The sequence below is a fragment of the Cibotium barometz genome, chromosome 36 (genome assembly GCF_041138505.1).
Source record: "Cibotium barometz isolate CiBa-2024 chromosome 36, ASM4113850v1, whole genome shotgun sequence".
NCBI lineage: Eukaryota > Viridiplantae > Streptophyta > Polypodiopsida > Cyatheales > Cibotiaceae > Cibotium > Cibotium barometz.
This window is the reverse complement of record NC_141081.1, coordinates 50,797,550-50,812,947: the sequence shown is the minus strand read 5'-3', so window position 1 is coordinate 50,812,947 and position 15,398 is coordinate 50,797,550. Positions and strand designations below refer to the sequence as shown.

The 15,398-nt window shown below is 38.7% G+C and overlaps 1 pseudogene; it reads right to left on the bottom strand.

Moving 5' to 3' along the window:
• Positions 1-277: 277 nt before the first annotated feature.
• LOC147618023 (isocitrate dehydrogenase [NADP]-like) lies at positions 278-4,588 on the bottom strand (annotated as a pseudogene).
• Positions 4,589-15,398: the final 10,810 nt, after the last annotated feature.

The window sequence follows — 15,398 nt, the reverse complement described above, 5'->3', positions numbered from 1 at the left end:
GCCTCATCTGCAGAGGCTCATGATGTTGAACAATGTAGGGAAACATAAAGGAAAAAGGTCCTCTTTCCCACAAGGGGAAATGCAGCCTGTGATCCCAAAATAAAAAAATTTTCATTTTGCAATTTCACAATAACCACAACTTAAGAAGACACATCACAAACGGATACCCATGATACACGAATCTCATCTCATAAACAGCTATATACATCCCAAAATAACACATTCATCATTTGCAATTTCACAATAACCACAGGCGAAGGAACTCGTGAAAACCTTTCTTATGCAAACAGCTTTTGAGCCAAATCTTTAGCAACAGCATCAATAAACTCTTCTGTGTTCAAATACTGTCCCTGGACACCCTGGCATAACCAAAGCAGGTAAGCATAGGCATAGAGAAATGCACCAGACTGGACATTTTCGTGATATGAGTAGACCCTTACCTGGAGCCATGAATCAGAAGAGCCAAATCCTTGGTCATTTTTCCAGCTTCCACCGTCTCAATACACGCAGCTTCTAGCTTCTCACAAAAGTCCTTCAGCTCTGCCTGTGCCCTACAACATGAAGTAAACATAATATAAGCATACGTGGATACTCTTTCAAGAAACACATTAATCAGGTAAATCCTAGCGGAGAGTCGATCACCTACCTGTGAGCAAGACCCCGAGATCAGGCAAAAATAGAAGCAATACTGTTGGTGCTTGTTTCCCCACCCTTTTGGTGAACCCTGTAATGTCGTGTTACTGTCCCGTGTGCAGCCTCTGCCTCAATTGTCTTGCCATCAGGAGCCACCTACACAAATTCAAAACCCACTTAATGCAAAAGTACATAGACCAACCGAATAGAGGGTAACACAAAGCATAAGATGAGAGCAGTCAACGCATGGGACAAGAGAGCAGTCCAGGCTTAGCTTGCAAGGGTTACACACATATCCCTTGAAAAATGAAGAGGCTTACTAGTACTGATGTCATAAGTCCAAGTGATCCGAAACCTATTGTCACAACGACACACTTTCAGCAACACGCTAAAACAGGATATGAAGACCCAACCACAGCACTGAAACACCAAGCTTCACCTTGAGCCAGAAAATCACTCTGCACATCACCATCATAATTTTTGCAAGCCCACACATATCCACCTTCACTTTTCATGGCATATGCAACCATATCGTCAATAAGCCTATGCTCATACCTGCAAGGGTACAAAGATTAGTTAGACACCCGACATCACATGTAAGAGAATTAATGTAAAGGCCCTGGCAGTTTTTGAGTACTCACCAAATACCAGCTTCCTCATATTTGGACTTCCAGCCAGCTTCATACACTTCCTGGAAGATGTCTTTGAACCTGTGAAATGGTTAGTTGTAGAATAACATAAGAATAAATTGATCACGATACATGTTGCAAGACTCCGTTTGCTTACAATGTAATACACAAGAAGTTTTAGACAAGTTCCCACTATAATTTCCAGTTTGTGGACTATGACAACATCGTGACCTTCTGCAGGCGAGGCTCCACATACCTAGCTAGGTGCGGTGGGGGGGCGGCCCCCACCGCACCTAGTGAGATATGCGGAGCCTCACCTGCAGAAGCTCATGATGTTGAACACTATAGGGGAACATAAGGGAAAGGTGGCCTCTTTCCCGCAAGGGAGAATGCCCAAAACTTCTTGTGATAGAGAAAAGTAGAAGATCAAACTCTCAAGTAGATGATGAGACAGAGCATTACCTCCCATCATACTTCTTCAGGATTGTATTCTTTGTGCTCAAATAAAGAGGCCATTTCTTCTCTAAAGCCATCGCCATGGAGGCTTCCGCAAAACTGCGAATTGACTTCAAAAACAAAAAGAAAGTACTCCGGTTCAACTCAGTCATTGATTGAGGCGATATCTGCCACACGCAGAGCTTCAAAGCAACCATATAAAAATGAAATACCTCATCAGTGTTATACATGCTCAAAGCTACACCACCAGCTCCTTGAAAATCAAACACCTCCATCTCTTCAGTTCCACCTCCTTGTGAAGGAACTGCGAAGCCAGGTAACTTGTCAATAAGGAGGCCCTAACTCACTAGCTCACTCACAGATATGGATTCCAAAAACACCTTGGCTTTCTTATATATATACCAAGATGAATCTAGGAACATGCCCGAATTCACCTTTTAGCAACATGCATGTTATATGCTCATGGTAGTCAACCACAAGACTATATAGCCATCAACTTCATTATGCATAGTATGGACTAGATACTACGACATCCCCAATAACTTCATCAGTGGCCAATAGTGGGTGTAGAACTCTGTATCAAGATATGCTCTCACACACGCACTCCACACGCACACACACTTATCAAGGTAATAGGGTAAAGGGTAAACTGCATTCTCAACCAACTCACCAAAAACTAGCTTCAGCTTCCCAGGCCCTTTAATAACTGTGTCAGTGGCTCTGTATTGATCGCCAAAAGCATGCCTTCCAATGCAGATGGGCTTGGTCCAGCCTGCAGATAATGGACTACTGATTTTAAGTAACCAAGTAGAACACAGTGCCTACAAGAAGAGGTAAACATTATTAAGCACCTCTTAATTAATGTCACCACACTGGCATACAGGAGAACAAAAACAATTCCTATGCTCACCATTCAAAATGTTTCGAATGGTGAGCTTAAGTCCAAATTCCTTTACTCTTGCTTCATCTGAAATGACAAAACGGTGCTCTTGCTGTCAAGGCATGCATGCAAAAACACATATTTGAAGATAATACATTTGACAGTCTTTCAATGTTTTGACGCACCAGGAGTAATAGTTGCACATTTGATAGCAACATTGTACCTGGAGTTTGAGAGAGTGAAAAGTTTAGCTTGCAATCAACTCTTGTCACCAGATAAGAAATCAGAAAACAGCATTGTGCTGATATATGGGTCTGATGAATGCATCCGAAGGACTAACTAAAGCAGTGCTCCCTTGACAAACCGTAAACAGGGTGCATTCCCACTCTAAACATGCATGCATCTGCTGCAGGCTTTTCCGGGCTTGCACAAAAACAGCTTGAAACAACGTCAAACATGAAAACACGGGAAAGTCCAGTGATTACTTTTTTGTGGCCAAAGCTGACTCTACTGTCACATGATCATCAGTGGCATCTCTATGTTCTAACCCCAAATCAAAATATTTTATGTCCAAATCGAGGAATGGTAGAATAAGCTGCATAGACCCACCCAGAATCAGGATCGAAAACCCTTCAAACCAATCGATTGGCATTATTTAACTGTTTACAATTCTAACGTCGAGCAAAAGGCTATCCATACCTTGTCCTTGATCATTTTCCAGATCACCCTGGTCATTTCATCACCTGTATCCAGTACAAAACAGCAAGAAAAGATTAGAGCATTGAGTTTAAAGACAGCAACTGCAAAAGACATCACATTTCAAAACCAAACAAACAACTGTGTGGAGCCACTGGAGATAAGATGATCATGCAAGAACAAAAATGCAAATTTAAAACTGGACGTGTCCAATTATGAAGTGAAACAGGTGCAATGGCAAACCTAAACGCATCTTCACTGCCCATTCGATTATCATAAGGTTTGTCCAGAGCAAAAAAACGCATGCTAGCACTGATTGCCAGCAGCGGTGTGTGCAAACAACAGATCAGAACACTCTCTTAATTTCAACCAGGTCTGCTACTGGAATTTAACCAAAAACAACCACATAATGCGGCCTTGAGAAAATACAATCCTTCTTCATATTTTTGCCTGCAAAACCTTCTGTGTATCTCCAGTAGGTCTTCCACTTAAGCATCTAAACTCAATTCAAATCAGTATCTGCCTCCTTCCAGTTGGCAAGCAATTCCGAGAAAGCTCGTGGCTCAAATTGCCTTCAAGGCCTAAATTTTCATGCAGACTTGGAGTCCAGTGATTGAACAACTATCTTTGCTTTACCAATCACCGACTTAGATCAAATCAGATATTGGAAAACATCACTATGAGGTGAGATTAGCTGGCAGAAGACATTGACATGTTATTTAGTTCTCAAAAGGATGCATCCTTCCAACATGTAAAAGCTGCAAAGCATGTATAGGAAAAGGGGATGGTATCTAGTGCAAACCAAATTACTCGGCGACAAAAATCTGACAAGCAAGCAGCCTGGAGCTTGTAAGCTAATCCATAAAAGGACACAGATCTGTGTAGAGCTTTAAACTTTTTATCAATGGATAGAACGGATTTGTCATCCTTTCCTTCTCTTCTTTCAATTCTAGATCTGATAAAAGCTCCGCATTTATTTTAATGAACGTGAAAGGAGACCTTTTCTAGCACAGTAAGCATCTAGACGAGAAGAATTAACTGTGTGTATGTGTGTGAGTGTGAACGAGAGAGAAAGAGGGAGAGAACTATCCGAAGCAATATGTACTGTAAGAAGGAGACGAAGTACTCTGGGAGAGAGAGAGAGAGAGAGAGAGAGACGAATGTGCACGTGTGTGAAGAGAGAGTGTGTGTATGTGAGAGAAAGAGAGAGATTACCATCCATTTCAACGATGGGGTTGTGGACCTTGATCTTGTTGAAGGCAGCCATGGCGATGGAACTCAGCTGCGATGGAGATTAGGGTTCTCTTCTGTCGAGTGCCTCCTCTAAATTTGAACTTTGTCAAAATCCGGAAATGAGCTTCATCCACGTGTCGCTCTTTGATTGCCTCTAAAGAAAGAGAGAGAAGTGACCACATTTTGGAGCACTCATGTTGTAGTTATTAATGCAAGGGGACGTTTTGTTGGCACTGCCTTCTAAGACAGCGTCTATAGGGTCACCATATCCATATGAAAAAGTTATATATTTTTGGCGAATAGTGAGCTTTTTTAGGAAAAAAAAGTAGGCTTTTTTATCTCTCTCTCTCTCTCTACTATTTTTAGGCAACCTCTCTTTCTCTCTCTCAAGAAGGCAGTGCCCCCGTTTGCCTCTAACGGTCTTGTTTTATGCAATTGGCAAGTGGCCAGTCCCGCAACTAAGAGACCACAATGATCTGCCGACCGAAACAGAGAGACGCACACCAATACTCCGACGGAAATACCACAATGATATCCGACGACAGAAATAGAGCACAATCCCAAGACACCACAATGATCTATCCGACGGAAATAGAGACACACACACCAATGGAAACCTATACGTGTGAACGCATTGCGACCACCAGTGCCCTGCACACTAGCCATCGCGAGTCACCCAACGCGTGAACACATCCTAAGAAACCGACAGGTAGGTAATCGATTGTCGACAAGTGGAGATCCAAAGATTTGCTTCATGAGAATAAAAAATGTTAAGCTTTTAAAACGTAAAAACAATATAAAATTCTATTAGCCCTCCTACTTTGATTCCGATACCTTCATTTGCGATAGGGCATAGCCGAAGTAGCAATATTCACTCATGTTCTCGAGTAATCCCCCCTCACCTCAGGGAGGCTCCAAGCTAGTGATGTTTACTCCCACTCCCCTTGAGTGTAACCCAAATCTTAGCTTGCACTCAAATCTTAGCCCATGCGCTCACCTCTAAAGATCACTTAGGCCCATGTCACACTGGGACAGGCGGTCATGCTGGGGTGGCAGCTCATGGGCACCACGTCCCAGTGTAAGAAACGTGGGCCGGCAACATGGGTGTCACATTGGGCCGAGCTGAGAGAAGCTCTTTTCTAACGAAAAGCTGCAGAACCCGCCTAATCCTCCAATCAAAATTCGTGCCCAAAAGATGGCTGGCCTGGGGAGGCTGGCACACTTTGCACCAAAGTTGGCCCTTAGCTAGATGTCCAACTCAGCACTATGAGACATGGATGTTGTCCTAGTGTGACAACTTGTGGGATGGGTGCCATTTTTTATTGGTCCAGCTAGGATTTCCAATTATGCCAACGTCCCAATGTGACACCAACCTTAGAGAGAGAGAGACTTTTAAGGATGGATAAAGTCAAATACAATTGAGAAAGAAGTAGGATGATGAAGTGGATAAAGTTAATTGAGAAAGAAGTGGAGAAATAGGAAACCCAACTAGCAATTAGTTTTCTTTTTAACACTAGTTTGGTAAAAGGACACTTAAGTGTCCTTGGACACTTTTATGTCCCGTTAACTCACCAACTTGTTTGATTTGAAGACATTAACAAAATATTTTAGGAATCTTGATATCAATATAATATAGTTAGCTTATGAGCCAAAAAAACTTGAGAATTTTTGGGTTGGAGGCTTTTGTAATGTGGTCTCTCTCTTAATACAAAACTATGCTGCCTTACTATCAAAAAAAAAGTTGCCTTATGAGCCAAAAAAAACTTGACGATTTTTAGGGTTGTAAAATATAAGTTCAATTTGAAGATTTATCAAAATTTTTGAAGTCCAATTATTAGCAAAATTTCACATTGTTTTCTCAGTGTTTATATAAAATGGATATAAATTTTGATCAAATTCACATTTTAAGTAGCTATAAAGCCTTGATTTTAAAGAACACCCATTAACTCTTTCAAAGTGTAATATTCATGTAACCTATTGCAAAAGTGAAATTTGGCAATGCTGCCATAGTAAGGGGAAAATTGATCTATAATTATTTTTTTGACATATGCACCATATTCAAAACCCCATTATATATTGTACACGTGTTCTATAGGTAGCAATGATTCCATGTAGATTTTTAGAGCGCCTTATACTATGTGTACAATAGTAATTTAGCCTATTTTTAGTTTTTAATTGTATAAAAATCAACGCAAATTTCAAAATAAGAGGATAAAGTGATTTTACAAGTTAACCCAATGGCCTAGAATACATCTCTAATGTGGTAGTAGCTCCAAACTATTAGTGCAAACAAAAAAATAGTATTTTAAAGAAATTAAGACTCTCACACATCTCAAAGACACTAACTTTTAGAAAAATGCTTTAACCTCACGTAAAGGTCTGCTCTTCCCCATAATTACCTCTCTCTACTCTCTATTTCTCTCTATTGCATTTGCTCTCCATACAAAGGCCCTTGCCCTGCATATGGAGATGTTTGCTCCTGCACTCCATATGGAGTCTATTCTACATGCGATTGTCAATGCGGCTGCACTGGGTGTGCATGGGGAGCGGCTACAAAGGGTGGAGCAAATGGAGCTCTATACTATAGGGGCTGTTGGCTTCCTTTTTAATTAGGCCACAACACCATATTTCTAGAGACCAAACATTTTGCAAAGTTGAAGGCTGGCTCTGGAGGATGTAAGCGCAGAATTCAAAAAGCAAGGTATGACGATATCTTATTGTTAACTTCCATTAATGAGCATCTAGAAATGTAAGTATTTGCATGTTTATTTCTTTATTGCATCCAAATTGTTTAAACGAATGAGGAAGTTCCAAAATTTATGACTTCATAGATAAATATATCCATGCTGTAACCAAAAAATTTCAATGTAAATCAATGAACTTTTAAAGGTGAGTTATAAGTGTCTCATTGTAGAGAAGTTATATATATTTAAAAATGTATAATTGTAGATGTGTTTCTTTCTTCTTGTAGGAAAATTTTAAGGCTTGGTGAAGTAAATGAAAATTCCAATCTTGTTCCAGCAGTGAAGCAAATAAAAGGTTTAGTCTCTAAAGTTGTCGTGCAGAGCTTGATAGATTAAAAATAGTTCAAAAGGGTGAAACGTGATGCTGTCGAAAAGTTTATATCAGAAAGTAGAGTTGATGTCCAAAAAATTCAAGAAGCTCTTGATATGAGTGGGGTGAGTAGAAAAGGATATGCTTCAATCTTTAACATCGTATCTTCTACTCTCAAAGATCAACGGATAAAAAGTGTATTGTTACCCACCCCAGTAGCAGTGTGGCGCCAAAGAGGTCTTCTAAATCAGGAAATAGATGACTTCATTGGACAATATTTACATATCGAAAATGTATATGAAGGGGCCAAAGGAAGGTCTGTATATGATCCTTTGAATAATATTTTTGTGGAGCTGCAACAATTACAGAGAAGAATGGAGGAGTTTTATAACATCACACTTGAGGAATGTAAAGGAGTTTTAAAGTTTGTTGTTAAGCTTGACAAATGTGAAATTGTAAAGGAAAAGAAGATAGAAAGAGTGACTATTACCTTGATGAATTGGCCACTTGATCCATCAATCACAAAGACCAGTTCAAAGTACTTTAGCGTCCAATCAGAAAAACATGTATGGTGGTGGGATCATTTGAGGTATGGATTTTCTTATTTTGGTGTTAGTATTTGTTGAATATACATGTATATTTTTTAATAAACTTCTACCATATCATTCTATTGTAATGGTAGGTGAAGACAGAGGACCATGAAACACTTAACTGGATTTTTTACCAGACAGATATACCCTCAACTATAAGGAGTCAAATTTTAGGTGGTCATCTTCATGTTCCAGGCAAAGGTGATTTTCAAGTAGAATGGCATATGGTAGGTGATTTTAAGACATATGAAGTGTATGTACAATATGGTAGAATGGCATATGGTAGGTGATTTTAAGACATTGAAGTGTATGTACAATATCAGTAAAGGGGGTAACTCCAAATCTCCTTGCTTGTATTGTAAACAACCAGCCCATGTCTTGGATTTCAAATGGTGGAGAAGAGCACCCAATAGGGACAAGGAAGATCCAAATTTTAAAGCAGTTCTTGATATTCCATTATGCAATGTTCACATTTTCACATTGCATGCATTGTGTATAATTATTGAGAAACTTGTTTTTCTATATATTGGATTTGCCTGGAAACTTCGGCCTGAGGTGAAAAGAAAAGAGGCAATACAATCATTGGAAGCGGTATTATCACAAATTGGTCTACATGGTGGAGATGTTCATATAACAAAAGATCTTAAGAAATCTACAAATGGTAAAGAGGTACCTATCAAGCCATCCATTGGTGGAGTAAAGGCCCGAAGGTTTTTATCATGTCCACAAAATACAACAAGAAAACAGGGTAGACAATCACAATATGTATCCAGAATAAAATACAATGTGTGGAAGCAAGTCCACAATGCAGTAAAAGATCATCAGGCAGATGGGATGGCACGAGATGTGAAGGCTGAGGTCTGGAAATCGTTGGACAAGCTATTTGTTTATTGTGACAAAGTTTCTTGGAACAAAAATGATCAACAGGCATTTGAGGAAGAGGTTAAGAATTTTGAAAAGGCAATGAAGGAAGCATGGACAACCTGCAATATAACCCATTACATGGTGACAACACTAACTTCCACCCAATTGTTCAATTTTGAAAACAAAATGATTTGTATTTTCTGTGTTTTCTAATGCTAGACTCTTTCTGTGTCCAAACAGCATATTATCTACAACCATCTTCCATTCTTTGTAAAAAAGTATGGATGCCCTACAATTTAGACATACACAACATTTTGGAGGAAAACAAAAAGGCAACAGCTTAAAGGAAGTGTTTCAATGGTTTTATCGAGGCGTACTTCAAAAGATCAAAACAAAGAGAAAGGTCAATGCATCTCAAGTCAAGATAGCCTTTCAAGTAGCTTTGAAGCAGAGAAGACAGAAAATTTTAGAGAGTTCGAATGCAGCAAAGAGACATGCTAAATGGAGGAAATCAAAGGTCTTTGTAGATCACAAATGGGTGGATAGAATACAAGTGTAAATATTGTGTATCTCATAATCTCATAATTGAAAACACTTCTCAAATTTTGATGCATAGAAATACAGAATGTGTGTTTACAATTCTTTTGTGGTGGATACAGAAGAATACAAGTGTAAAAATTGTGTATCTCATAATTGAAAACACTTCTCAAATTTTGATGCATAGAAAATACAGAATGTGTATTTACAAATTTTTGTGTGGTGGATACAAAAGATACAGCAGAAATAAATTGTTGTTCTAAAGCTAAATATACAATGACAATGTTCTTATAGCTAATGGCCTTAGGGTTTCTCCCAAGGTCTACCAATGGGAACCCTCCCTTTCACTTTACTTGGAGACTTCTTTTTCTTCAATGAAACCAGAGTGCTCTGAGATCTTCCTTGTTCTGGTGAGGTTGGTTCTCGAGCACTTTCTCCTTCCTCCAATTTCTCTGGTGATCCCAATAGTGCTGGCTCTCGGTTCTGTATAAGTTTGTGCTTGCCATAAGGCTCGAGCCTGAGAGGATTCTTTACACCAGCAGCGAGCGCATAGGCAGTATATGACAAAAAATATCCTACTCTAGAGCACTGTTTTTCGGAATAATAACCAAAAATATGTAAGGCAGACCTCTTCTCTATCAATATCACTTTGTTTGCAGACCATGAAAGGGAATGGCCACCCAGGGCCTCTGACCACTGATTTTGATTTGGAGTTTAGGCTCACTAGAGACTGTATAAAAGCTCTTCCCCCGAGAAAGACGTACTGACAGATACTCTCATCCTGGCTACTCTCTAGTGAGTATTTTCTAAGATTATTCTCTTTCTACAAAAGTATCAATCCTCTTCAATCTCAAAATGAGTCTTGAGTCTTTCCTTGTGCAGCATGTTCAAGAGCAAATTGCATCCTGGGGTTATGCACAGGATCTTCATCACTGATCCAGGAATCTCAAACTGAGTCTTGAGTCTTTCCTTGTGCAGCATGTTCAAGAGCAAATTGCATCCTGGGGTTATGCACAGGATCTTCATCACTGATCCAGGAATCTCTTTCAAGCTCAGAGATCACATAGAGAGCAGTGCAGACATTGCAAAATGGTTCAATTACTGCAATTTTGAAGTAGTTGATGTCATCTTCCTACCATACCACTCTAAGTAAGTACACCTAGATTTTAGATTTAACAGTACTTTGCTTTTTTGGTTCCTTTATCTTTCTGGTCCTTATATTATTATTCTACTTTTTGTAGCTCTCATTGGAGTTTTGTTTCCATTGACCTTGAACAAAAGAGATGTTATACATTTAACTCTCTTCAGGGTACCCACAAGGAGCTAGGCCTGTAAGTCTTATCCTTAATGTATTCTCATGAAACTTTGGAGTATGGAGAATGCTAATATCAAAGAATCTTGGATAGTTCTCACATTTCCTTTGGTATTGTAGTGTCTTGAAAAGACTTTTTGATGCCCTGGACTTATGTCCTCCAAATACAAATTTACTCAACTTGATTGAACCAATTGCATTGCAGGTTTGTGGAAGAACACCAATCTTATTTTATCTTCTCATTCTATATAGAGAACTGTTTATCTTTATTTAAATTTTCATAATTTCATTTATAGACACCACAACAAACAGACCCATATTCTTGTGGATGGAGATTACTTAACAGCTAAATACATGTTGGACTCCTACTTTGGAGAGAAGCAGCCCGAGTTTGTAAGTCAAAAGATTTACAATCTTCAAATTTTCTATTTTTCAACATAAATGCAATCAGATTCTGAAAATAATATTTTCTTTATTGCAGATGCAAGAAGATAGTTTTGGCTCTGACTACGTCTATAGTTTCAGAGCCAATACAATTTTGAGGTTGCTATGACTTGCTTCTCCTATTCCTGCATCTCCTCCACTTCTAAACGAGCCAATATCCCCTTCCAATATTGATGTAGAAGTGATTACTGAGTAGAAAGATGATTTGAAATCTTTCAATGTAAATGATAACATTCTTGATGGGTTCCAGAAAGTTCAAGAGCAGCCTTCCAAAGTGCCTGAGGAGATGAAAATGGAAGATGAGCCTCTCCCATGAAATATGGAGTCTTCGGATGTAACTGAGGTGCAAAAGGAGAAGCCGAGGGAGAGCCATAGCGACAAGGAGCCTTTATCTGAGTCTTTGGACCAAAGCCAGTGAGCTAGAATCCCAAATATAGGCATATTTGTACATCTGTAGATATACCCTCCTCTGTACATCTCAGAACAACAGCAGTAAATGCAAATATAAATGCAATTACTTTTTCTCAATGGATCACTTTTTGGTTTGAAAATGTTAAGAATTCTATAATGCTTTTACTGTATGGTAAAAGTATATATGAATTGTCTATTGTACCTGAGTTCAAGATGATTGAACTATCTGAATTGTTCTGCTTGCAATATCTCTGCATTGTATCTTGCTTTCTCTTCTTTGCAGTATCTGAAACAAAATCACAGTTTGAAAATGAGATGTCTACATTTTTTGAATTAAAATTTTGATAAAACAATTTTGCCAATCTTGAATGAGTACTTTAGGAAACTCAGTTTACCTTTTTGTTGTTTAAAACGAAGGAAAATCCCATGCAGACACTCCCTTCAGTCTCGTTTATAATGTCATTCCGTAATCGAGAGAGTGTGCAATATCTTCCAAGTGTGATGGATGCTTTCCCAAAGAATGGCTTCACTGGATTGAAGTGGAGTTGGCATGCGAGCAGAAAGCATCAAAGGGCACATGGCATGCGAGCAGAAAGCATCAAAGAGCACGTGGTATAATGCTCCAGTTGTTTTGCTAGCTATGCTTGTTTGGAAGGTAATTGAAATTCTCTTATCCAATTTGTTTTGTCTTTTTCTCTACATTAGAAACACTTTCCTATGAGGAACTTTGTTGTATTGAATAGGAAGAGTTTGATGCAACTCTAGCCAAAGAGATAGTGGATATTAATGATCCCTCATTGTCGATGCCGGAAAAAGAGAGCATAGCTCGAGGTAAAACCGAGAGGATCTATAAGGAAAGAGCTTATAAGGTATGCTATTAGAATATGGCAAGAGTAGAATACCTTAAAACTAATGATTGGTTTCAAATTAATCATTGTTTTAATTTTTATTTGAAGATGCTCTCTATTGCGAATCCCTTAAATAGTCAAGGATTTTTTTCTCTTCTTTATAATTATAATTGGGTGAAAGAAAAGGACATGGTGGGATTAACAAAAGATAAAGTCCATTCATTAGCCACAACCAAAATATCAGCTGACAGGTACTTACAGAAATTCCCACTTTCAAACACACTTGTATGGAGTAGTCAATTATTCTCGTTTCAAAATATTTGTGTACTATACTTACATACTATACTTACATGTAGGTTAGATGACCCTATGTGTGAGTGATATTTGAGTGCACAAAAGCTAAGAATGTACTTGAGAAAAGAATGGTACTGGGGAAATATCTTGAAACAATGTCTCAAAATGAAAGGAAAACTAGTGGATGAACTGCCAGAGGGATTTGAAATGTGGTTTTCCAACCAAAGAAGAGACCACCTTGACAATGCTTTCTCGGAGTTATGGGGCCGCATGAATACCAAGGAATTAGGTGAGAAGATTCCAGAGCTTTTGGAGACTTCCAAGAGAGCATTTTATAGGTACTAATTTTATACTAGGAATCTAGTTCTTTATCATTGTGTGACGTTCCATTGTTAAGTTAAAAGTTAATGATTTGATTAATTCTTTTTAATAGATGGATTGTTAAACTTCATGATGAGCATTCAATTGAAGAGATGCCTACATTTGTGGATGACTCTCAGGGCAAGACTCCATGTTTCCTCCTTGGATGAAGGATCGGGGCCTTAGTGAATGGGAGGTGCAATATTGCCCTTGGTGGGTTGATTACCCCATTGAAGAGTTTCCAAGGCATGAAGGAGACTAGTACAAGGGTATTTTTTAGCTACCTTGTTCTAGCTAAAGGGTTGATGTGATTTTATTATTTAGTCTTCTTCTTGAACTATTAAGTTTTAAATGTTTTAGAGCATGCACATAAGAGGGAAATGGATGAAACGGATGAGTTTGGTTCTGCTTCCAAGAAACTCATCTCTTCTAAGAAAGCACTCTCTTCACAATATAAAGTGGCTAATACCAAAGAGGTGTCTCAATCAACCAGTTCTTCCATAAAGAAACGATCAGAGTTCATGCAAATGAAACCTCCAAAGAAAGCGTGCAAGTAATCTTCCAAGAGGACTAAGGAAGACAAGGAAGGTGCACAACTTTCTAGTTTATGATAACATAGGCTTTGCGATGAAGTATTTTTTGTGAAAGAACTACTTTTAACATTGATATTTTATGAATAGATGATAAACTAACAAATTGTGAAACATCAATTGCATCTACATTGCTTAGTGTCTTGGAGGTCACTCCAAATGAGGAGTCATGGTAAGCAATGACTAGTTATGCCTCTCTTAAGTTACTAGCCACATATTGACATCTAGGTTTGACACATCATTGAAACCAATGACTAGTCATGGTAAGCAATGACTAGTTATGCCTCTCTTAAGTTACTAGCCACATATTGACATCTAGGTTTGACACATCATTGAAACCAAGTTTGTGCATTTCTTATGTAATGTGGATGTACAAGGCTTGTTCCTAAATGGTGAAGAGAGCAATGCAATCGTGTCTCTTTTCTTTGCAGACTTCCCTATGGGTTATTTGGTTGAAAAGATTTCCATGGATGTGGTACGCAATTTGTTTTTTGACTTTGATATACAACTTTTAGTTGTATTTCTTTTGATACAAAAGATATGAGAAAATATGTAGGTACCTACAATGAGTTCTCTCAAAAGTTAAGGAAAAGGGTGGCTACATTAGCCTCTCTATTTCTGGCACGATGGATTACGTTGTGCTCCATAGATCATTTTGGCATTGTTTGTGGTCATTCCACTATATAGCTGGGTTTAAGCTCAAGCAAACCATTCTCATTTTGATTCCGCAAGGGTATGTGCATAAGAGCACACATGAGTGGGTATATTTTTTCTCTTATGTATTCTTGTTAATCACTTGTGTGTACTAGATTGATAGAAAAAGGTAATACTTGCACGGATTTGTAGGTGGAGGTGCTTCTATCGAAAAGGAAATCACTTGTGTGTACTAGATTGATAGAAAAAGGTAATACTTGCACGGATTTGTAGGTGGAGGTGCTTCTATCGAAAAGGAAATCGACCCGTGTAGGTGGAGGTGCTTCTCTTGGGCATGTTCTATCGAAAAGGAAATTGACCCGTGTATGATAGGCAAAGTGGGGAGACTATAGACAAGAAGGCCTTCGATGCCCAATCAAGGATTCTAGTGGATCTAGATGATGGTGACCTAGGCAGTCTCAGTGTGCATTGCAAGGTGTTGCAGAGAGGAGCCTGGACTTCTACTGGTGTGTCATAAGACACTAAAGATCTTGCGGATTATGATAGTGGAATGTCTCAACTATCATATAATAATTTTTGTTGAATAATGGTTTAATTTGGAATATATTGGTGACTAGGTGGTTGTTGTTGACTTTCACACTAGAGCGTACCACAGTGTGATATATCTGGAATATATTGGTGACTAGGTGGTTATTGTTGACTTTCACACTAGAGCGTACCACAGTGATTGATATATTTGCAGGTTGCGGTGGTTTAGGAGTCATATGTGCAGAGCTACATCGGCACTACTTGTCTATTGACTTTGATACACTAGTTTATGATTGCCATCTTAAGCGATTTGGAGACATAGCTTTGACTCCATTGGTGGAACCTAGCATACCAACAGAGGATGATACTACAGATTGGGACCAGT